Below are 26,104 nucleotides of genomic sequence, written 5' to 3' on the forward strand. Positions count from 1 at the left end.
GTCCCCTTATGAGGATTCCCTCCTTAAAAAATGGACGGTTCCTCCTGTAGTGTACTCCCCAGTTTCCAGGTTGAATAAGCACACCGTAATTCTGGTCGAAGAGTCCCCCGTCTTTATAGATCCGGCTGATAGGAGGTTGAAGGCCTTGACCCACCATATGTTCTCTGTGGCATATTATCTGGCTGAAATGCTGGTCTGCTGACCAGGCTTCTAAGAAGGCCTTATCCAATTTTGCATTTGTGGGGGATTGCCTGTTTGGAGCTTCCTTGGATTATATCAAAGGCCTCACAGGGGGGAAAGAGTACTTTTCTTCCACAGGCTTCCAAGGGAAAGGAGCCCTGTTTCAGACAGGGGCCTTTCTTTTCAGCTCATGGGGCCTTTTTGTCTCTCAGGGTCTCAAGACAAGGATTCCAAGCCCTTTAGGGTCTCCGCCAGGGTTTCTAGAAATACCTGGCCTGGCAAGCCACGAGCGTGTTCTGCCAGACCTGCCGACAAGGCTTCCTCTGCATGAAGGGGCGCCCTCACACGTGTCTGAGGTAGGGGAGGACGTCTTTGTTGGTTTCCGGATCTGTGGACCTCCCTGATACAGGACAAGTGGGTCCACAAAGTTATTCACTCTGGCTACAGGGGTACCTGAACAATCTGCTGTTGCGAGCAGAGTCTGACTGCTCTGTTGAACAACTTGGAGATTATTCTGCGAACTCTTGAGGGAGTTTGGTTGCATTCTGAATCTTCAGACGTCTGCTCTGGTTCCGTCCACCAGTTTGGGCTATCTGGGTCTGACTCTGGACTCAGCCAGGGTGTTTCTTCCTCTGGAAAAACTCCAGAAATTGCAGAAGGCTATTCAGCTTCTGCTGTCCAGAAGATGGTCATCTCTTCAGACTTCCATGCGAATGCTGGGCCTGATGATGTCTACCTTCGAGGCGGTTCCGTTTGCACAGTTCCACACGAGACCTCTTTAAAAAGACATCCTGGTAAAATTGAACAAGAATCCTCAGTCTCTAGACAATCTGATATTTTTGAGCCAGAGTACAAGAAGGACCCTGGTTTGGTGGCTCTTCATCTGGGAAAATCTTTTTTTCTTCCCCTGTACTGAATGGTCATCACCATAGATGCCAGCCTGTCCGGGTGGGGGGGGGGGCGACCTTGGCACAGATTGTGCTCAGGGGGTCTGGACTCAGGAAGAGTCCAGGCTACTGATCAATGTACTGAAACTGAGAGCGACCAGACTTTGTCTGGATCATTGGACTATTCGTCTTCAGGGGTGTCCGGTACGCATTCAATCGGACGATGCCACAGGCGTGGCTTATATCAATCACCAAGGGGGCACAAGAAGTGCCCTGGCGGCTTGGAAAGTAGCTGGTTTTCTGAGGTGGGCAGAACGTTTCGTTCCAGCCCTCTCTGCTGTGCACATTCCAGGAGTGGAAAATTGGCAAGCAGATTACCACAGTTAACAGGTGTTGGACCAGAGGGAATGGTCACTTCATCCAGAGGGGTTTTATCACTTTGGTCTCCGGTGGGGTACTCCTGAGGTGGATCTGCTGGCCTTCCATCTCAACGGGAATGTACAGAGGTTTGTGGCACTGTCTCAGGATCTTCTAGCCGACACCACAGACACCTTAGTGGCTCCTTGGAGTCAGTATCATCTGATCTACACCTATCCTCCTCTTAAACTTCTGCCTAGACTCCTGCGCAAGATCGAGGCAGTAGGTATTGCGGTCATGCGGTCATTCTAGTGGCTCCAGACTGGCCTCACCGGTCTTAGTACACCGATCTGGTATGGCTGGTCACCGATGCTCCTTGGAGACTTCCTCTCAGGGAAGATTTGCTGTCCCAAGGGCCAATCTTCCATCCTGCTTTATAGTCGCTGGCTTTAATGGCTTGGCTGTTGAAAGCCAGGTGCTGAAGGATAGAGTGTTGTCTGAATCGGTGATTCCTATGCTTTTAAAGGCTAGAAAATCTACCTCCTAGGAAGATTTACCATTGCACTTGGAAGACTTACATTGCATGGTGTGAGTCTCTTAGGGTTCACCCTCGCTCCTTTTTCGGTGGGTGGCATCTTGACTTTCCTCCAACGGGGTTGAGCAGCACCTGGCCTTGAGTACCATCAAGGGCCAGGTTTTCGGCCCTGGCGGTTTTCTTTCAATGTCCACTGGTCACACATTCTTTGGTGTGTACCTTTTTTATCCAGGGAGGTCGACACTTGACTCCTCCAGTGCGGTCTCTATTGCTTCTGTGGGATCTCTTGAAAATATTTGGGAGGTTCCCCTACTTACGTTTGGGAGGTTCCCCTACTTACGTTGTCTCAGAAGGTGGCCTTTTTGGTGGCTCTTCTGCGCACAGGGTGTCGAAGCTGGCAGCGCTGGCTTTTCGTTCACCTTACCTGGTGGTTCACAGGGATAAGGTGGTTCTTCATCCGTGTTCGTCGTTCCTTCCAGAGGTCGTATCTAATTTTCATTTGAATGAAGACATTGTGTTGCCTTCCCTGTGTCCCAGGCCTCAGCAGCCTAAAGAAATTGCCTTGCATTCCCTGCATTTGGTTCGGGCAATTAGGGTGTACCTGGCAGATACAGAGTCTTTTAGGCAGTCAGATTCACTATTTGTCCTCCATGGATTTACCTCAAAAAGGGTTGGCTGCTTCTGCTGCAACCATTTCCAGATGGATCAGACAGACTGTGGTTCAGGCTTATTCCATTAAGGTTCAGGTTCCATCTTTCCCTGTTAGGGCACATTCTACTCGGGCGCTTTGTGCTTCCTGAGCCTTCCGTCATCAGGGGTCAGTGATGCAGGTTTGCAAGGTGGCTACCTGGTCGCCTGTGCACACGTTCACAACGTTTTTTAAGGTGGATGTGTTGGCATCTGCGGATGCTTTATTCGGCTGCAAGGTTTTGCATTCTGCTGTTTAAAGGACTTGGCCCTCTTTTGAGGGTATTTTTTTTTTATTTTTTTTTTCAGGTGAGCTCCAGTTGTTTTATGGTCGAGCTCCTTGTTACCTGGTTGGCTATGTTTAGTCTTGGGAAGCATTTTTTTTCTTGCTGTTCCCACCCCTCATATTTTGACACTGCTTTGGGACGTTCCTCGTATTCAAGAAGATTAAGTGCTGTGTCCGTCAATAAAGGAAAGCGAAAATGGGATTTTTTGGCTTACCGTAAAATCCATTTCTGTAATGTTCATTGACGGACACAGCACCCACCTCTGTATGGATTTTGCATTTTTTCTTCTGACACTGCTTGTAATAAAACAGAGTACCTATAGCAGAGAGTGGGAGTATACCCCCTGGGACTGCCCATAGGCATAGTCAAGTTCTTTCCTGCCTAGTGTCCTACTCCTGTAGGGGGCAGCATAACCCACATAGTCAAGAAGATGAAGAGCTTTGCCCGTCAATGAACATCAGAGAAATGGATTTTACGGTAGTTCAAAAATCCCATTTTTGTTGGCAGCGGTTTAAAAATTAATGGCTGTGTTATTTTGAGGGGACAGCAAATTTACACGTATACAAGCTGTACGCTCACTACTTTACATTGTAGCAAAGTGTCATTTCTTCAGTGTTGTCACATGAAAAGATATAATAAAATATTTACAAAAACGTGAGGGGGTGTACTCACTTTTGAGATGCTATAATATAAATATATAATAAAAACAAGGACTTCCTTGTTTTTATGCTGTTCACACGCCCTTATTGATGTAAGTGCATTTCGGATCTATTTATAAGAAAACGATTAGACAGTACTGCACTATGGGGTCTTGCTTTTACTATCTCCACATGTAAAAACGATGGGGCAAGAAAAGTAACGGAAAGAGGAACATCGATCAGCTGTGGAACTAAGATCTGCTGTTTTTTAGCCACTGTGCGCTGTGAATGTGGGCTACTCCCTTGAGGGGAGCGCTCTCTTGTGGTCAAGAGGAAGTGAACTGGGTTGTCCAACTTTTGGATGTGGGGATATCCCCATATTAGTATGTTCCATGTGGCCTCCCTTACACAGATATATGTGATGTAAAGCCCCAATCGCACATATATGGTGCTCCTGGTCCAGAGGAGGTTAGTGTGTATGAATTAAAAAATGTCTTGCACTGACATACACTCCCTCCCTCACAGGGGTATCCACTTAGCAAGCTCAAAGATAGTGTTCAATCGCAATATCAATGGTATTAAGGTCACATCTGATCTTAATAAGTTCCAGCAGAGCAGCATGCTCACATGTATATAACATATGCATAGTGAAAAAGATGTAAAAGGTGTCCTAAATGTTTTATTCAATCAGACAAATACATTGCAGACTATATCCAAGTTTGAAGCTCTTCCTGTGCCAGCAAAAACTCATATAGGCAAGTCCTTAATGAGGCAAACGATACCTATAATCAGGTATGCATGAAGTCATCGTTGCTGGGTATGGCCGTGAGGCGTGGAAGCAGGTAGCGGGGAAGAAGCCTGCACCGGTTCCCTGGGACTCCCAGCTCCTTCAGAGGCTAATACAGATGATATGGCGTGTGTGTGTATTATGGAGGTCATAGAGGTTGGGTCCTGGATGGGTGTTACATTGCACCAATATTTGGGCTGTGGTCCCTTTTTAAAGAGGAAGTAAACCCTCCTCTGCAAGTTGTACCTATAGGTAAGCCTATGATAAGGCTTACCTATAGGTACTGTAAATATCTCCTAAACATGTACCGTTTAGGAGATATTTACCTTACATGCAGCCAGTGATGTCACTGGCGCATGCGCTCTGAAGGAACGGCCACTTGTGCCGTTCCTTCAGAGCCCTGTGCCGTGACCGTCGGCTTCCGCGCACGTGCGCGGGAGTGACGTCACCGCGGCTCCGGCCAATCAGATGGCCGGATGCCGCGATCCCGGAAGACGGGCGACTGAACATGTCGCCCGTCATAGAGGTAAGCGGGCGGCACGGCGGGTTCTCGGTCTAAGGTAGGCATTTCATAATGAGCTAGTATGCGATGCATACTAGCTCATTATGTGTTTCTCTTTCAGGGTGAAAAAGAAAAAAAAATGGGTTTACAACCTCTTTAAGGGAAGTATGGGATCTCAGGAAGGCAAGGGTTAAGCCCTCTCCCAGAGAGACCAGCTCTTAAAAGACAGGAAGTAGTGTCAGTGGGTGTGGAGAGTAGGAGCTGGACATACACCTGGGAGACTGAGCTGCTAAAACAAGTGTGTTTGTGTGCTGCATGGTGGCTGGAGACAAGCTGCTGCTTGGGACTACATACCTGGGGTAAAAACCCCTGCCAAAAGCCGGTATCGTTTTATAATTTCCATTTTTATGCTGAAGTTAAGCGAACTTTTAAGTTATACCTGTTTTCTGAACTGTTTGCTACTGAAAGCCTTATTTTTGTTTTGAAAAAAAAAAAAAACTTATTTTTTAAGTTTACCCGGATTGTGCACGTGATCCCTTGAAGCTATCACCCCAAATATCACATTCTATATATATATATATATATATATATATATATATATATATATATATATATATATATATATATATATTATAATCTCTACAAACATAACTTTAAAAATGGCCAAACAATTCCCTACTGCGCAGTAATTCATGACGCACCACCTGATAATGCGCATGATGTCACTTGTGTCCCCTATTTTTGCTTCATAACTGTGGTATATAAAGACAGACTAACAGACAAGAGGGATCTGCCAGGAAAAAAGCAATACCTTTATTTCCCACTAGATGTCACCAGTATCCCTTCTGTAATGTGAATCACCACAGATGGGGAGACATAGTCAAGCTATCTTTAGCACTTTGTCATTAACTTAAAGAGGAAGTAAACCCTCCTCAGGAAGTTGTACCTATAGGTAAGCCTATATTAAGGCTTACCTATAGGTACTGTAAATATCTCCTAAACATGCACCGTTTAGGAGATATTTACCTTTAATGCAGCCAGTGACGTCACTGGCGCATGCGCTCTGAAGGAACGGCAGATCGTGCCGTTCCTTCAGAGCCCCGTGCCGTGACCGTCGGCTCCCGCGCGCGTGCGCGGGAGTGACGTCACCGCGGCTCCGGCCAATCAGATGGCCGGATGCCGCGATCCCGGAAGACGGGCGACTATACATGTCGCCCGTCATACAGGTAAGCGGACGGCACGGCGGGGGCTCGTTCTAAGGTAAGTATTTCATAATGAGCTAGTATGCGATGCATACTAGCTCATTATGTGTTTCTCTTTCAGGATGTAAAGAAGAGAAAAATTTTTTTTCTCCCTTTACAGCCTCTTTAATAGCTTTACTGGTCCATATCCCTTGATCTGCAACTGCCATACCATCAATCTTTATGATTTAAAAACCACATCTAAACAGGTGGAGGATCATTTATTCCATCATAGCCAAAGCCAGAATTATAATCCTTTTTTTATACTTTACTAAGCTGATCCCTTTTCCTCCATCACTTAACACATGTATATTTTATATTATTTTTCTATATTTTATATTTTTCCTTTTACTAACTTAAACAATTCCCACTATATATAAGAAATTCACGCTGTGTTTATGGAAAAAAAAAATCATACTGTGTATATGGGGGGAAAAAAAACAATTTTTATGGTCTTGTCGCTTCTAGATCCACATGGCCTCGTGTTGTAATAGTCGGCGATCATAGTCATCTCCTCTACTGTTGGTGACTAGTTCTACTACCCAGAACCTCAAGCATCTTGGGTCCCTATCATGTTGTAGGCATGCATGACATGCAATAGGGCTTTTAAATGATATGTTGAAATTTCAGAAATATTGTCCTGTAGACATCTATGGACCGTACAGATAGTCTTTCCCCATATAGAAGAATCTACAATATAGAAGGACCCCCGATGGTATCACACATCACTCGTTGTTTGCACCTGAGGATCCTTCCAGTGGGCAAGACCATCCTATTACCTTCTACCATATAGGAATCATATTCACACATTCCACACCTACACATTCCAACATTCTTATATCGTATAGGAGGCTTCTAGTGTATATCACTATGCACCAAGAGATCCTTTAATGAATTTGCCTTTCTGTATAAAATTTTTGAATGATTCGAAAAACTGTGTTTTATTGTCGAATCATGGTTAACAAAGGCCAGTGAGTCACACAAGCTTCTCTGACTCTGTGCTAACTCTGTATATTGCAGACACAGGTGAACCTCCTTGTTTTCCCCAATTCCTTTCCTCTTGGGTCTAAAAAGTAGTCCATTCTGGTCACTTTGTTTAGCTTGTTTATACTCTGCATTAAGTCCCCTATCTTTATATTCTCTGTTTCCAAATCTATATTGCAATTACTTCACCTCCGATTCAAAATTGGTTAGGTTGGCGCAATTTCTCCGTGCTCTTAAATATTGGCCTGTCGGAATGCCTCAAACCAAAGGCTGTGGGTGAAAACTGCTTGCATGGAGCAAGCTGTTAATGGCCGTGGATTTCCTATACAGTTTAGTTTTTATTGTCTGATCCATGAGCTCAACTATAAAATCCAGGAATGTCACTCTCTCATGATGCCACTCGCTGGTAAATTTTAAATTATAGGGGTTCACCATCAGTTTGTTCATCAGATCCCTGATCTCCTCCTGTCCAGAAGATCAGGATGTCATCGATGTACCAGGATAAAATCCTGGACAGGCACATTGACGACGCCCCTCTGGAGAACAGCCACGTCTTCCAATCAGTCAAATTTAAATCGGCATAAGCTGGGGCACACTTGGTGCCCATGGCAGTGCCTTGTGCTTGACAATAAAATTTACAGTTGAATTGGAATTTAATATGGCTAAATAGGAACCTTAACATTTTAATGAGGAAATTATGTTTCTGTTTTTCTAGTAGCTCTGCTGCATAGTGTCCTTTCAACAACATAGTCAATAAATGTACCGTATCTCTTAAATGAACTGGTTTGTCACGAACAGTTGCAGGACACTAACAATGTACTCGCTGATCAACTCTGTCAGGGAGCCATTACCTGAAACTATGGGTCGTCCAGGTGGGGTCCACTAGAGACTTATGTACCTTTTTTAGGGAGGGAATCGAATGCAGGTATTCTTGGAAACTCAATCCTCAAAAACTCCACTTTCTCTTTATCTATAGTTCCCTCATCAAATGCCTCACTGATAATACCAAAGAGTACCCTTTTTGTTCACTCTCCATACATCTAGATGGAATTGGTACATACCAATCCGGGTTACTCAAGATTTTTTTTTTTTTTTGCACATACCTGTATATTTCTCTCTATCACAACTATGTTTTGCCAGTTTTTATAACCAAGTTGGAGTTTAGTCTCAATTCACACAGGACAGTTCTCTCTGCATTATTGAGGCTATCTCAAATTAGACAATTCCTCCTCAGATGCCTGATTTCTCCAGTGACAAAGTTATAGACATCTGGTACTATCAACAAAGGGGGGAAACACACAATATCTTATACAGATGGACATCCTTCAAATGGACCATCTAAATTCCTGTCCCCAGGGTATCCTCCCATTCTCCACCTGCTTCCAAAGCCAATTCCAGCATGGAACTAACAAAGATCTCATCTGACACCTCACCCGAGTCAGTGTGACCCTCTTCCCACAGATCAATCACATACCTTAGGGCCCGACATTCCTTTCTCGTAAGGTCTGCCCAGTCACCCAATGGTCCCAGGGGGTGGTCGACAGATTTCCTATTGTGTAATGCATGTAAAATAGGTTTTTATGCGCAAACGTTCAAGTTTATGTTTATCCCGTTTTTTTAAGTCGGACATGAAGTCGTGCGGCAAAGTCTGATCGGAAGACGTCCTACTTCCATGTCAGAGCAGTGTGAACCTGGCCTTTTAAGCTGATTGATTTATTGATTTCTCTGCAGAGCTGCAACAGATTTTAGTAAATACCCCCATTGTGAGCATATATTAGAGCATTTACAAGACCTGGTACAAAAGTAAAGTGAAGAAAGTACTGAGACCATGCAATTTTCCTTTGTACACCAATGGCATTTTCTCCCTGATAACTCAAGAAGCCACAATTTAGTAGGTTTATTTATGAAAAATAAAGTGTTTATTTAAAAAGAACAGACTGTATTAGAAGTGGATATTCATATTTTTTGGCCCCCCAGAACACTGTATTCCTGCTACATCAGTCAACATGTAAAATTAATTTTCTTTAGCATATTGTGTCGTATGAACACATTTATTTTTACAATTACACACGTACACAAGGGAACAATGGGTATATTCTTCTATGCTTATTAGTCACCTTCGATTTATTACCTCCTAATTCATAAATATTCAGTATGAAAATGAAAAACCGTATTTGAAGTAATAAATATTTAATAGGCCAACACATCTTTGGAAAATAAATCTTAGGCTTAAAGCAGGCTGTATCAATCGTGAGTTTAGATAGCTATTAAAAATTTATTTTAATCATCGTCATTCTTTTTCATTCAGTGCATTTGTATTTACCTATTATTATGCAATAAGAGTAACCCTGTTGGCATTTCAATTGAATGACTACCTTTTGAGAATTGACAATGAGGAGTTGTTTCTGCTTCCTTTCATTTAGAAATAGGATGTTCCTATAACTCCACTTCTGTGGAAAATGGCTTATAAAAAATATAGCATATACAATTGTGACACAAGTCATATTGTTATTGAATGTTATTAAAAACTCCTTTCCTTTCTCTTTCCTTCATTGACGAACACCGCTCCTGATTTTCATGACCATTGGTTATACTGCCCCCTATAGGAGTAGGACACTAGGCAGAAAATAATTCTGGCTACACCCATGGGCAGTCCCAGGGGTTATACTCCCTCTCTCTGCTATAGCCACTCAGTTTTTTTTTTTTTATGCCTAGTCAGGAGTAAGGACCAATTTCCTTGCTGGGATCTTTGGTCCATGTAAAAAAAATTTAGATGGAAAACTTTTCTCCTGGATTTTTTCCTGTGACGTCTACAATCAACTCCTAGACTGGGTGACAGGCTGGATAATCTAGATCCAGTGGTCATCCCAGACTGGCCAGTGAGCCCGTGCAGACTTCAGCTCCACGCTAGGTCAGCCACGACATAGCCCCACTGGACGGGGGGCTGGCCTGCGAGTTAAATGCCCCGCGCGGTCGCATACGGCCGGGTCTTGGCTCGAGTTGCAGCGTTCCTCCTGGCCGACAGCCACCCGTTTCAATGGAGAGGGCTTCTGTCCGGAGCGGTGCCCGCCTAGTTCCTGGTATGGTGAGTAACTGCCCCCACTCTCTCCCTGGAGGATTTTTGGGTGGACTTGGACCCCTGCTTGGGATGGTCGGACCCCTGGGTTCCCCCTCCCTTGCCAAGTCCCTCATCCTAAGGCTATTTGGGTGCTCTGGCCACTTTCCTGGGGTCGGGGCAGGGCGCTAACTGGCGATGGGGGGGGGGGGGGCGACGCAGACTGACGATTGTGCGGGGGGGTTGTACCTGGTGGGGGCTCCTGCCAGGGCCCCTTGTGCTGCCTGGATCGGTCCTTGAGGCCTGGTCTCCCTCCTGGGTCTCTGTAAGCCTTGTGGTGCCACGCAGGGCCGCCATTTTGTTGTTGCCTTTGTTTCTACTTAATGGCTACCATGTTTGTGTAGTCTGGTGGCCATTTTCTTGTTGTTTGCCATTGGAAATAGCTACCCCCATGACAGTGGAGCCCTGTGGGTGGCGATTTCGTTGGTGGTGGGAGCCCCTCCTCATCCCCTGGTGCTGACTCCTGGATCATTTTACTTCCTGATCGCCACACGTTTAGTGCAGTCTCCTGGTGGATGCAGGTGTCTGTTTCTGTGGGTGGTGAGTCGGGCAGGGTCCTCGTCGTCTCTGCTCTGTGCTGGGCCTTGTGGTGCTGCTGTCGTGGTGGGGTGTCCCTTGCAGTGTTCTACACTTTTTTGTGGGCTTTCCCCTCTCCATTCATGGAGTCCCTGGAGAATATTTCACCACCTGATCCCCTCTAGGATGCTGTCGCCCCCCCCCCTGCGTCCCAACAACTGACTGCACTGATGGCAGTCCTGGAGTCCTTGGTGTCCAAGGTAGATTTGGTCCTGGGCAAACGGGCTGGCAAAAACTGTCCCCTACCTCCCACCGGCTTCCTTTGTCTGTCTCATCAGATCCTGAATCTGATTCGGCCGCTGCGGATTAGAGTTACCCTTCGGAGTGTTTGTCCATGCACCCTGCATGCTCAGATAATAAAGATGATTCCTCTGCTCCTCTAGCCACGCATGAAAAGTCGCTAGTGGATGTGCAGATTGTATCGGTGCGGGAAACCTTAAAGATGGAGGATGCGACTAACGCAGCATCGGAGGCGCGGGTTACCTTTTGGCACCCACAGGTCCTCCAAAGGTGTTCCCCTTTTCGCCGCCTTTAACAATATTGTCACAAAACAGTGGGGGTACCCCAAACGCACCTTTTGCAATCCCTAAGCGTTTTGCAATGTGGTACACCTATGAAGATTGTCTTCTTAAAAAACAGACAGTTCCTCCTGTAGTGGACTCCCCGTTTTCCAGGTTGAGTAAAGCCACCGTAATCCTGGTTAAAGAGTCCCCGGGCCTTCTCAGATCTGCCTGAAAGGAGGTCCTTGACCTGCCAAATGTTTACTGTGGCTGGTTTGGCACTTAGGCTGGTATTTACTGTTGCCCTGGTGTCGCAAGCTATAACGGAGTGGGCAAAACTTCTACACCGGGACCTGGAAGGGGAACCGCTCCCCCCTACCTTTGCGGAACTGGTGGATCAGTTCGTCCTTTGGCTACAGTTTCTGAGACGCATCTTTGGATGCCGCTCCCTTGATTTCTAGACTGTCCGTCTCAGTGTTGCTCCTTCGGCATATTATTTGGCTGAAATGCTGGTCTGCTGACCAGGCTTCTAAGAAGGCCTTATCCAATCTTCCATTTGAGGGGGATCGCCTGTTTGAAACTTCCTTGGATGACATCATCAGAGGCCTTACATGGCGAAAAAGTATTCTTCCTCAGGCTTCCAAGGGTAAGGAGTCCCGTCGCAGACGGGCATTTCTTTTCGGCTCACAAGAGGCCTTTTTCGTCCCTCAGGATCTCAAGACAAGGGATCTAAGCCCTTTAGAGCCTCCGCCGGGGGTTCAGAGGACCTGGTCTGGCAAGCCACGGGCAGGTTCTGCCAGACTTGCGGACAAGGCTTCCTCCGCATGAATGGGTGCCCTCCCCCGTGTCTGGGGTGGGGGGGTTGTCTTTGTGGGTTTCCGGATCCGTGGACCTCCCTGATACAGGACAGGTGGGTTCACAAAGTCATTCGCTCCGGCTACAAGATCGAGTTTCGATCATATCCTCTGGACAGGTTCTTCCCTTCCCTTCCAACCTGCACTCATCCCCAGATCACCTAGGGGATCTCTTTGGGGCATTGCAAGACTTGATACTTCAATGGGTGATTGTTCTAGTTCCGACATCGGAACGTTTTCAAGGTTTTTACTCAAACCTGTTTACAGTTCCCAGGAAGGAAGGCAAGGTGTGTCCAATTCTGGATCTCAAGGCGCTAAACTGTTTTGTTTCATTCGCACGGTGGTGGTGTCCCTACATCAGGGAGATCTCCTTGCCTCTATCGACATCAAGGAGGCCTACCTACACATCCCAATATGGGTCGGCCACCAGCTCTTCCTCCGCTTTGCAGTTGGTGGGGAGCATTATTAGTTTGGGCATTACCCTTTGGTCTCGCCTAGGCTCCTCAGGTCTTCACAAAAATTCAGGCCTCAGGGCTAGCATTGCTGCGTCGTTGAGGGATAGTGGTACTGGGATATCTGGATGATCTGCCTTGGTGAGCAGAGTCTTTGACTGCTCTGTTGGACAACTTAATGATTACTCTGCAAACTCTGAGGGAGTTTGGATTCTGAATTTTCAGAAGTCTGTTCTGGTTCTGGTTCCTTTCACAAGCCTGGACTATCTGGATCTGGAGCCAAAGTGTTTCCTCCTCTGGAAAACCTTCAGAAATTGTAGCAGGCAATTCAACTTCTGCTGTCCAGCAAACAATTATCTCTTCGGTCTTGCATGTGGGTACTGGGCCTGATGGTGTCTACCTTTTTTTGAGGCGGTTCCATTTGCACAATTCCACATGAGATCTCTGCAAAAAGAGATTCTGGTGAAATGGAACTAGAATCCCCAGTCTCTAGACAATCTGATGCTGTTGAGCCGCAATATTAGGGGGTCCCTGCTTTGGTGGCTTCATTCTTCGGCACTTCCTCAGGGCAAATAGTTTCTTCCCCTGTACTGGACGGTCATCACCTTGGGCGCCAGCCTTTCCGGGTGGGGAGGCGTCCTCGGCACAGTTTGTGCTCGGGGGTCTGGGGTCTGGAAGAGTCCAGGCTAACGATCAATGTACTGGAACTCCGAGCGATCAGACTCTGTCTGAATAATTGGACATGTCCTCTCCAGGGGTGTCGAGTACAGATTTAATCAGACAATGCCATGGCTGTGGCCTATGTCAATCGCCAAGGGGGCACGAGAAGTGTCCTGGCGACTCGGGAGGTAGCCGGTTTTCTAAGGTGGGCAGAACGATTAGTTCTAGCCCTCTCTACTGTGCACATTCCAGGGGTGGAAAATTGGCAAGCGGATTACCTTAGCCAACAGGCATTGGACTAGGGGGAATGTCACTTTATCTGGAGGTGTTTCATCAGTTGTGTCTCCGGTGGGGTACCCCCAAGGTGGATCTGTTGGCCTCTCGCCTTAAAAGGAAAGTGCAGAGGTTTGTGGAACTGTCTCGGGATCCTCAGATGCATTAGTAGCTCCTTGGAGATGCATTAGTAGCTCCTTGGAGTCGGTATCGTCTGATTCTGGCTTTTCCTCTTCTCAAGCTCCTGCCAAGACTCCTGTGCAGGATCGAGGCAGAGGGTATTCCAGTCATCCTAGTGGCTCCAGACTGGCCTCGCTGATCTTGGTACGCTGATCTGGTACGGCTGTTCGCCGATGCTCCTTGGAGACTTCCTCTCAGGGAAGATCTGTTGTTGCAAGGGCCAATCTTCCATCCTGCTTTACAGTCGCTGGCCTTGACGGCTTGGCTGTTGAAAGCCAGGTGCTGACGGATAGAGGATTGTCTGACTCGGTGATTCCTACGATGTTAAAAGCTAGAAAATCTACTTCTAGGAAGATTTACCATCGTACTTGGAAGATGTACATTGTGTGGTGTGAATCCCTCAGGGTTCCCTCTCGCTCCTTTTCGGTGACTCTGATCTTGGCTTTCCTCCAACGAGGGGTTGAGTAGCGCCTGGCCTTGAGTACCATCAAGGGACAGGTTTTTATACATACACACATATATACACACAGTGCCTTGCAAGTATTCAGCCCCCTTGAACTTTGCGACCTTTTGCCACATTTCAGGCTTCAAACATAAAGATATAAAACCGTAATTTTTTTTTTTTTTTTTTTTTGAAGAATCAACAAGTGGGACACAATCATGAAGTGGAACGAAATTTATTAGATATTTCAAACTTTTTTAACCAATAAAAAACTGGGCGTGCAAAATGATTCAGCCCCCTTAAGTTAATACTTTGTAGTGCCACCTTTTGCTGCGATTACAGCTGTAAGTCGCTTTGGGTATGTCTCTATCAGTTTTGAACATCGAGAGACTGAAATTTTTGCCCATTCCTCCTTGCAAAACAGCTCGAGCTCAGTGAGGTTGGATGGAGAGCGTTGTGAACAGCAGTTTTCAGTTCTTTCCACAGATTCTCGATTGGATTCAGGTCTGGACTTTGACTTGGCCATTCTAACACCTGGATATGTTTTATTTGTGAACCGTTCCATTGTAGATTTTGCCTTTTTGAATCATTGTCTTGTTGGAAGACAAATCTCCGTCCCGGTCTCAGGTCTTTTGCAGACTCCATTAGGTTTTCTTCCAGAATGGTCCTGTATTTGACTCCATCCATCTTTCCATCAATTTTAACCATCTTCCCTGTCCCTGCTGAAGAAAAGCAGGCCCAAACCAGGATGCTGCCACCACCATGTTTGACAGTGGGGATGGTGTGTTCAGGGTAATGAGCTGTGTTGCTTTTACGCCAAACATAACATTTTGCATTGTTGCCAAAAAGTTCTATTTTGGTTTCATCTGACCAGAGCACCTTCTTCCACATGCTTGGTGTGTCTCCCAGGTGGCTTGTGGCAAACTTTAAATGACACTTTTTATGTATATCTTTAAGAAATGGCTTTCTTCTTGCCACTCTTCCATAAAGGCCAGATTTGTGCAGTATACGACTGATTGTTGTCCTATGGACAGAGTCTCCCACCTCAGCTGTAGATCTCTGCAGTTCATCCAGAGTGATCATGGGCCTCTTGGCTGCATCTCTGATCAGTCTTCTCCTTGTATGAGCTGAAAGTTTAGAGGGACGGCCAGGTCTTCGTAGATTTGCAGTGGTCTGATACTCCTTCCATTTCAATATTATCGCTTGCACAGTGCTCCTTGGGATGTTTAAAGCTTGGGAAATCTTTTTGTATCCAAATCCGGCTTTAAACTTCTCCACAACAGTATCTCGGACCTGCCTGGTGTGTTCCTTGTTCTTCCTCATGATGCTCTCTGCGCTTTAAACGGACCTCTGAGACTATCACAGTGCAGGTGCATTTATACAGAGACTTGATTACACACAGGTGGTTTCTATTTATCATCATTAGTCATTTAGGTCAACATTGGATCATTCAGAGATCCTCACTGAACTTCTGGAGAGAGTGTGCTGCACTGAAAGTAAAGGGGCTGAATAATTTTGCACGCCCAATTTTTCAGTTTTTTATTTGTTAACAAAGTTTGAAATATCCAATAAATTTCGTTCCACTTCATGATTCTGTCCCACTTGTTCTTTCTTCACAAAAAATTACAGTTTTATATCTTTGTTTGAAGCCTGAAATGTGACAAAAGGTCACAAAGTTCAAGGGGGCCAAATACTTTCGCAAGGCACTGTATATACAGTACAGACCAAAAGTTTGGACACACCTTCTCATTCAAAGAGTTTTCTTTATTTTCATGACTATAAAAAAAAATGTAGAGTCACACTTCAAGAGGTAGTAACCTGAAATGGTTTTCACTTCACAGGTGTGCCCTGTCAGGTTTAATAAGTGTGATTTCTTGCCTTTATAAATGGGGTTAGGACCATCAGTTGTGTTGTGCAGAAGTCAGGTGGATACACAGCTGATAGTCCTACTGAATAGACTGTTAGCTGCTTTTTTCTTGCCATAATACAAATTCTAAGTACAGGAAAACGAGTGGCCATCATTACTTTAAGAAATGAAGGTCAGTCAGTCCGATAAATTGGGAAAACGTTGAAAGTGTCCCCAAGTGCAGTCACAAAAACCATCAAGCGCTACAAAGAAACTGGCTCACATGCGGACTGCCCCAGGAAAGGAAGACCCAAGAGTCACCTCTGCGGCAGAGGATAAGTTCATCCGAGTCACCAGCCTCAGAAATTGTAGGTTAACAGCAGCTCAGATTAGATACCAGGTCATTGGCACACGGAGTTCTAGCAGCAGACACATCTCTAGAACAACTGTTAAAAGGAGACTGTGTGAATCAGGCCTTCATGGTAGAATATCTGCTGGGAAACCACTGCTAAAGAAAGGCAACAAGCACAAGAGACTTGTTTGGGCTAAAGAACACAAGGAATGGACATTAGACCAGTGGAAATCTGTGCTTTGGTCTGATGAGTCTAAATTTGAGATCTTTGGTTCCAACCACTGTGTCTTTGTGCGACGCAGAAAAGGTGAGCGGATGGACTCTACATGCCTGGTTTCCACCGTGAAGCATGGAGGAGGAGGTGTGATGGTGTGGGGGTGCTTTGCTGGTGACACTGTTGGGGATTTATTAAAAATTGAAGGCATACTGAACCAGCATGGCTACCACAGCATCTTGCAGCGGCATGCTATTCCATCCGATTTGCGTTTAGTTGGACCATCATTTATTTTTCAACAGGACAATGACCCCAAACACACCTCCAGGCTTTGTAAGGGTTATTTGACCAAGAAGGAGAGTGATGGGGTGCTGCGCCAGATGACCTGGCCTCCACAGTCACCGGACCTGAACCCAATCGAGATGGTTTGGGGTGAGCTGGACTGCAGAGTGAAGGCAGAAGGGCCAACAAGTGCTAAGCATCTCTGGGAACTCCTTCAAGACTGTTGGAAGATCATTTCAGGTGACTACCTCTTGAAGCTCATCAAGAGAATGCCAAGATTGTGCAAAGCGGTAATCAAAGCAAAAGGGGGCTACATTGAAGAACCTAGAATATGACATATTTTCAGTTATTTCACACTTTTTTGTTATGTATATAATTCCACATGTGTTAACCACTTAAGCCCCGGAGGATTTGGCTGCTAAAAGACCAGGGGGTTTTTTGCGTTTTTTTTTTTTTTTTTTTTACTGCGTGAATTTAACGGACAATTGCGCGGCTGTGCGACGCTGTACCTAAACGAATTTGACGTCCTTTTTTTCCCACAAACAGAGCTTTCTTTTGGTGGTATTTGATCACCTGTGCAATTTTTTGATCATGCGCTATAAACAAAAAAAGAGCGTAAATTTTGCAAAAATAACAATATTTTTCACATTTTTTTTTATATGAAATTCCCCCCAAAAAAAATGTAAAAATCAAAAATTTTTAACATTTTCGGCCAATTTGTTTTATGCTACATATGTTTGGTAAAAAAAATCGCAAAAAGCGTATTTTGATTGGTTTGCGCAAAAGTTATCGCGTTTACTAACAAAGGGAAAGATTTCTGACATTTTTGGTGTGTGTTTTTTTTTTTTTTTTTTTTTTTGGGTACTGCGACATTGCGGCGGACAGATCGGACCCTTGACTGACATTTTTGACACTTTTGGGGTTACCAGTGACATCACTGCAGTGCTATACATATGCACTGTTACTGCAAAAATGACACTGGCAGGGAAGGGGTTAACTGTATTGGAGAGGGAGGGGTTAAGTGTGTCCTAGGGGCGTGATTCTAACTGTATAGGGACATGGCTATTGGTGTAAAAACAAAGATCAACGGTCCTACATAGTAGAACCGTCTGATCTTCATTTTTACACCAGTGAGAATGACGGGCGGCTTGTTTACATAAGCCTCTCCGCCTTTCTCCCTTCACCGGAGCGATCGTAGTGTGACCGCCGGTCACACGCACTGACTTGTCAGTGAACGAGCCGCGGCGGGCACGCGCCCGCCCGCAATTGGCTCTCAAGTCAGTGACAGGCGAGTGACGTACCCATACGTCACTATGCCTGGCCGGGGCTGACCGGCGCAGTATATAGTCGTGCGGCGGTCGGAAACTGGTTAATTCCTAGTTTTGATGCCTTCAGTGTGAATCTACAATTTTCATAGTCATGAAAATAAAGAAAACTGAAAACTTGAATGTGAAGGTGTGTCCAAACTTTTCGTCTGTACTGTGTGTGTGTGTGTGTGTGTGTGTGTATATATATATATAATGTATGTGTATGTGTGTGTGTATATATATATATATATATATTAATGTGTCTGTATATATGTGTGTGTGTGTGTGTGTGTGTGTGTGTGTATATATATATATATATATATATATATGTATGTATGTGTGTGTTTATATATGTGTATGTGTATATAATATATATCTATCAGGGCTCAAAATTTTAAGTCCTGAGCTACTAGCCAGGCCTTAAGTGTTACTCGCCACCAGTTGCCCCACCCAACTCCTACCCTGCCCCGCCCCTAATCCCGCCCATAAACACGCCTTGATAAACTATCTCATAGAATAACACTGTTAAATGTTTTTGCATTATTGCAGAAGTTATAAAAATAAATATTAATAACATCAGTGCCCATCAATGCAGCCTACCAGTGCCCATCGGTGCAGCAGCATCAATGAAGCTTATCAGTACGGCCTCACCAGTGCCCATCAGTGCAGCCTCACCAGTGCCCATCAGTGCAGCCTCACCAGTGCCCATCAGTGCAGCCTCACCAGTGCCCATCAGTGCAGCCTCACCTGTGCCCATCAATGCAGCCTCACCTGTGCCCATCAATGCAGCCTCACCTGTGCCCATCAATGCAGCCTCACCTTTGCCCATCAATGCAGCCTCACCTGTGCCCATCAATGCAGCCTCACCTGTGCCCATCAATGCAGCCTCACCTGTGCCCATCAATGCAGCCTCACCTGTGCCCATCAATGCAGCCTCACCTGTGCCCATCAATGCAGCCTCACCTGTGCCCATCAATGCAGCCTCACCTGTGCCCATCAATGCAGCCTCACCTGTGCCCATCAATGCAGCCTCACCTGTGCCCATCAATGCAGCCTCACCTGTGCCCATCAATGCAGCCTCACCTGTGCCCATCAATGCAGCCTCACCCGTTCCCGTCAATGCAACCTCATCCATACCCCACAATGCAACATCACCCATGCCCACCAATGCAGTTTCTTCCGAGCCCCTCAATGCAGCTTCATCTGAGCCCCTCAATGCAGCTTCATCTGAGCCCCTCAATGCAGCTTCATCCGAGCCCCTCAATGCAGCTTTACTTGTGCCCATCAATGCAGCTTTACTTGTGCCCATCAATGCACCTTCACCTGTGCCCTTCAATGCAGCTTTAACTGTGCCCTTCAATGCAGCTTTAACTGTGCCATCAATTGGACCCAGTAATGCACTTACCAGTGCAGGGGAAGAGAGAGAAGAGGAAGAGTAAATCTGGCCGGATAATCACAAAGCACGATCGTTCCGCTGTAACAGCTTTAATTGTAATTGCCGGGCGCTCGCAGACACACACAGTCCCGCCTCCTAGCCCAACTCCTTTGATAGACGTCACACGTCCCGGTTGGCCAGGTGTTCTGTCTATCAAAGAAGCCAGGCTAGGAGGCGGGACTGTCATCCGCCGATCCCCGCTGAGCCGGCGGATGACAGCTCCGTCTCCGCACTGTGTGCGGAGAGGGAGGTGTCAGAGCCCCGCTGCTCTCTATAGGGAATCGGGTGAGAGGGGACCGCCTGTCCGCTCTCATCCGATCCCATCCGATCAGATCCCCAAAATAGGTTTCCATCCGTCCGGATTTCATGGACAGGATCGGATGCGGATGGCAGCGGGTGTCAGCGGACATTTCACCGCTGACATCCGCTGCTCCATAGGGCTGAATGGGGCATCCTATCAGATCCGCCTTAAAAACTGACAGGCGGATCTGATCGGAACGCCCGTGTGAAAGAGCCCTTGCACTCTTTTTCAGAAGTGCATAAATATGTAAAACACATTATCCTTGAACTTCCAGGAGAGAGCGGTGTAAAATGGGATTTAAAAATAAAATCAAATAATAACCACACTCCCTGCATACTTACCTTTTAACAAAAGGGCGCCAGATGAAGACTGCAAAAACTTCCGTCTCTCCACCTCTTGGGAAGGAGAAGGGCTGGCATTTAGAACAAACAGTAGAAATGCCTTGCATTGCTAGTTACTGCGTGTTGTATTACTCCCGGCCACCACAAGAGGCCGCCAGTTCCCCATTGGCAGCATCTCTGTGAAGAAGGCCCAAAAGCCGGGGCCTCAATTTTTGGATGATGCCGTAGTTCGAGCGCTCGGGGGGGGGGGGGGGCGCAAAGCGACAGGACATCTCCTGCAGTGCACCCCAGGCGCCAGGTCGCTAATTCTAGTCGCAAATGCGACCTGGCGCCCGGGGATTGTCGAACCCTGGGCAAAATTATATCTCTCTCTGGAGTCCATGCCTCTGTTAATACAAGAAATGACTTTGCTTGCTTTGGAAACCACAGTTTGGCATTGAGCATTTAGGCTTAGGATCTATCAGAACACCAAGATCCTTTTCTACTATGGATTCCCCCAGTTCTACTCTCCCCTAGTATGTATGATGCGTGCATATTCTTAGCCCCCAAGTACATAACTTTTTATATGTAACAACGTTAAACCTCATATGCCACATAGTTGCCCAATAAAACAGAGCATTGAGGTCCGCTTGTAAGTTGTAGACATCTTGTAAGGAAGTTATTCCACTGCAAAGCTTGGTGTCATCTGCAAAGACTGAAATGGTACTTTTTAATCCCAGAACCTATATCATTTATAAAGATATTAAAAAGGAAGGGTCCCAACACAACTTTGGGGTATATCACTGATAACCTTAGACCATTCAGAGTAAGCATTATTAACCACTACTCTCATAATTCTAGCTTTTAGCCAATTTTCTATCCATTTGCAAACTGATCTTTCCAAGCCTGTAGACTTTACCTTACACATTAGCTGTGCATATGGAACTGTGTTAAAAGCTTTTACAAAATCCAAGGACACTACATCCACAGCCACCCCTCTGTCCAAGGTTTTAGTTTCCTCCACATAAAAAGAAATGAGGTTTGACAACTTCTTTCTTTTCTGAATCCATGCTGTCTGTTGCTTAAAATATTTTTTTCCTAGCAAGAACTCATCTATGTGGTCTTATATTAAATTCTCCAGTATCTTCCCGTCTATAGAAGTTAAACTAACAGGTCTATAGTTACTTGGCAAAGACTTTGATCCCTTATAAATATAGGCACCACATTGGCCCTATGCTAATGTGATGCCTATGTTACTATTCCAGTCCTTACCGAGTCCTTAAAAGTTAGAAACAAAGGCTTTGAAATTACAGTGCTCAGTTATTTTAGGATGTGTAGGTGGATGCTATCTTGTCCTGGTGCTTTGTCCACCCTTATTCTGTCTAACTATTTCTGGAACATATCACTTTTGAGCCATTGTGGATCATTTGGGGCTGAGTCAATACCATCCTCCATTATGGTCATGAGCTCACCCATGCTCATTTATATACACAGAACTGAAGAAAGTATAATACATTTGCCTTCCCTTTGACCCCAGTCACCCACTTTTTACTATTAATATAATTGAAGACTTTTTGGAGGTTTGTCCTACTGTTTTGCAATCTGTCGTTCATTTTGAATTTTTGTGTCCTTGATTTCCTTTTTGCATATTCTGTTATATTCTTTATAACAATTAAACAATAAAAGTGTTCCTTCATTTTTATATTTTTTAAAAGCTCTTTTCTTATTTATAGTTTTTTAACTTTGGCTGTGAGCCATATAGGTTTTATTTTTAGCCTTTTAAACGTATTGCCCATGGGAATATACTTTGCGGTGAGTTTGCATACAATCTTTGAAAATGTCCCATTTCTGTTCTGTGCTCATCGATGCCAATTTTCCCTCCCAGTCTAAGTCCTGGAGAGCAGCCCTCATCCTTGGAAAATGTGCTCTCTTAAAGTTTGTTTTTTTTATATTTCCTGTATGCATTTTTTGCTTACAACTAACAAATGAAGTCATATGATAGTCACTGCTACCTAGATGTTCTTTTATATGAACATTTTAATAAGCGCTGCATGGTTTGAGATTACCAGGTCCAACAGAGCGTCATTTCTAGTCAGGGCCTCAATAAACTGTACCATATAATTGTCTTGTAATGGGTTTATCAATTTTTGCCCTTTCACTGTTCCAACAGTTCCATTACTCCAGTCAATGGCTGGGCAATTAAAATCCCCCAATATTATCAATGTCCCAGCCCTTTTTATCTGTGCCAAGAGCTGAGTCTCCACCACCTCTTTAATTCTGGGAGGTCTATAACAAACTCCAATGATCATCTTTGTATTACGCACACCCAAGTACATCTCCACCCATACTGCTTCAGACTCCTCACACTCTCCATCAACCTAGGTCCTCTTTCACACTCACTTTGAGATCACTTCTCACCTAAAGACAGACGCCACCACCGCTCCGTTTTACCCTGCCTTTCTGAAAGAGAGCATAGCCAGGAATATTAATAGCCCAGTCATGTGAAGAATGAAGCCAAGATTCAGCATTACCAATTAAATCATCGTTCTCCTCTTGCACCAGAGCTTTCAACTCACCTATTTTGCACACTTGTTTTGCATTTTTTTTGGTACAAATAACATGGAAACCTTGTTATCCTCTGTCATAACTCTCCCCCCATCTTTCCCCTTTTCAACCACCAATGGGGGCTGACCCCTGTCTGACCTATTATCATCTAATTCACCCTCCCCCCTCAATCCTAGTTTAAAATCTCCTCCAGCCTTCCCATAAACGTCTCCCCTAGAACAGTCTCACAAACAGCATGTCTCCAAACAAAAATACCTCCTTGAATCTATCACAAAGGTATCATATAAAAGATAGGGAGCAGCCTCCTAGTGTAACCAGTATGATACATTTATTGTAGATCATAAAAATGCACTTAACATGAGGCGGAGAAATCCAAGCATGTAGGATGAGCCACACATGCTCTTCATCCGGCGCGTTTACCCAAAAAGGACGCCATTTCATTTTGGAGCACTTTTGAAACATTGGAGCACCTTTTTAATCTGATTTCGATTATAAAGCACTGAGCACCTTTTGGCACTTCTTTAATGGACTTTATATATAGATCTGATGAAGGGAGCTTGACTCCCGAAACGCGTTAGCAGTCCTATCAACAAGGACCTGTTCCATTCCATGTGTGGTGGATTCTTGCTATACGATTTTTATCATTCTTCTTGTCTGTGAGTATGCATTTGGCATTTTATTAAAATATTTTATATAGTGACCACTGGTAATGCACTAGGTGTTTGCGCCTCCTTTTTCTTTTCTTGTATGTACCCATGTTGGAGTTCCCTGTCTGAGGAGAGCAGCACGCCGGTCATCCCCTTTGGAGTGAACGCTTGGCTGAATTGTTTGTTTGGATATAACTATGATATGTTCATATGATTGTTTTATCATTTTCAATTTTTGCATATGTTTGCACTTTCCATTTATTATCATCACTTGAACTTTACTGTTTCAAATATGAAATTGTGTATAACTAGATCCACCTAAAAGGCCTATCATATCCATTGGGTTTAAAGTACACTATTTACACTAGCACTTTATCGTTTTTCATATGACTGCTTTGGTGTTGTCAGATTGAATTTTAAAAGAACAGGGCACATTTTTTTTTTTTTCCAATTTATCCAGGTTTCAAGGATTTTGGTTGCAGCAGTTCACATTATATACAGGGGTCTAGCAGGAAATATTATTTTGTTTTCTGATGTATGTCATGTTAACGTTATGTGTTCAGTTTTGACTGCAGAGCACCTATAAAGGATAAGTTCACCTTTTTTAACATCTTGCATGTTACACCCATATTCAGGGAGTAACGTACAGTAACATGTTAGTGCTGCAGCTGCCCCCGGGGCCCTTCGATCCCCCGCTGTGACAACAGTTCGGGAATCTTTTCCCCATGTCTGCTGCCACAATTCAAAAAAGACATGGCTGTGCGGGGCACTGCCCACCCGGCTGCGTCACTCATTTACAGTATTCTGCGAATGGGAGAAAACAACTATCAACAGCCTTTGCTGCTGTCAGGTTGTAGTTCTTAATGAACTGCGCTGTTGAGCTCTGTGGTAGTTAATTGAAAGTTCCTGTCAGTGTGCAGCTGAATGCTCGTATGAGGTACAAGCAAACGGCTTACACACAGCCTGCAAGAATTATAATAAATGCACATATTTTGACCTGCAAAAAGATGTCTATTTATTTTTAAAAAGGAGAAATTATCCTTTAAAATCAATGGTTAAAATCTTTGGAACAAATGCACATGCAGCCATTACCTTCCCTACCTGCTCCATTATGCAATGTTTTAAGTAACAGAAGAATACAGTGGAAGTGATTTCCATTTGAAGTGTTCTGTCCTTTTGTACCACATACATTACAGTCGATTTCTGTTTAGAGGGACATAAGGACATTATATTTCTTGTTACATTTCCATTTCCTTTTTTTTTTTTTTTTTTTTTTTTTATAGATCTTATGGAAAATAAATACCTAAATGCTCTAAAACCATTTATGCTTGTTTTTATCAAAATAAACCAGCACAAAATAAATTGATAATTAAAAAAAAAAAACTGAAAAGCTATTTGATAAAAAAACAGCGTACGATGGTCACTAATGGGCTTTTCTGAGAAACTGATGGGGACTAGTTCAATTTATGGTTCATCTGGAATCTGGAGTGCCGATAGAATGATTCATTTTGAAAGCCTTTTTACCATGTCATACTCCATTCCTTTCATTGCTCGATGGAGACAATTCGAAGATAAGTCAGGTCAAGATATTATTTGTTGTGGCATAATAATGAGCAGGATGCAGGCACTTTAAAATCAATAGTGAAAAACATAATTATGGAAAAAGAAGACTTTTTATATAAAAAAAAAAAAAAAAATGTACTACTTCTTTTTTTTTTTTTTTTTTTTTCTTTTTGTAATTTTGCTTTGAATTCTTGAGCAGTTTAATACCATTGTTAGCCTTTTCAAAGGGAAAATTGCTTCTTTTTATTTAACCTCTGTGTGTGTTATTTTAGGTGTGGTCACATTTGTGGTCACATTTAAGGACAAGTCACTTAACAGTTATTTTATAACCGTTAAATGTCTCTAATCGGCTATTTTGTTGCTAGGAAAAAAATGAATTGTCGTCAAAAAGCAGTTTGTGTTAACATTAATCCTAGTAAATTGTAACCGAGTTTGTGGCTAGCTTCAAATTAGCTTCAATAGATACTCATGTTGTCTGGTGGAGGTACTGATGCGGCCATGTACAGCAACAGCAACTACGTCCCTACCTGCAAATAATCACAAATAATCAGAGAGGTCTGCATCTGTTACAAATCTCGACGCTGGGGCCCAAAAGTAGACCACACAGTTTTAAATCAAAATATATCCATAAATCACTGCAAAATGTGTGTTTTCATTTTTTTTTTAAATCTATATAGAGTCTATGTATGTTGTAATTTTTTATGTCAAAACGGAAATAATTGGACAAGAAACCACTTTTTAGTTTTTCTGGTATAAACAAGCTTTCTATTTTGATCATTTCAGAGCACAGGAAAAAATTGGAATGAACATTTCTATAAAATGATTGTAAAAGGGCATATATCCAGAAGAGGACTGTAAAAGCTGTGCATGTAAAAGACAAAGGGCACAGGACTGGTCGTCAGTATCGCCTGTAGGTTGCCTGATGCAGTTTTTGTCCTTTATTGCTGTGGATGCAGTCATCTTAGTAAAGGAGCAGGACTTTGATTGCTTGTAATAGACCTGCCTCCCTTCTAGCTGGGAACTGAAGACTGTTGAGGTAATGAGAAGCTGCAGGAGGGGGATGGTGGAAGCACACAACCACAGAGTGAATGAAGCAGGGAGAGCCTAGTACTGCAGATCTACAGATATAGCTTAC

At 44.3% G+C, this 26,104-nt stretch overlaps 1 protein-coding gene across 1 annotated transcript in view; it reads left to right on the forward strand.

Moving 5' to 3' along the window:
• The window catches only part of SREK1IP1 (SREK1 interacting protein 1), a 185,088-nt gene that overhangs the window by 18,244 nt on the left and 140,740 nt on the right, over window positions 1-26,104 (forward strand). The window lies entirely within an intron of this gene.

Source organism: Pelophylax lessonae (assembly GCF_965119305.1).
Source record: "Pelophylax lessonae genome assembly, chromosome: 1".
In the NCBI taxonomy this organism is placed as follows: Eukaryota; Metazoa; Chordata; class Amphibia; order Anura; family Ranidae; genus Pelophylax; species Pelophylax lessonae.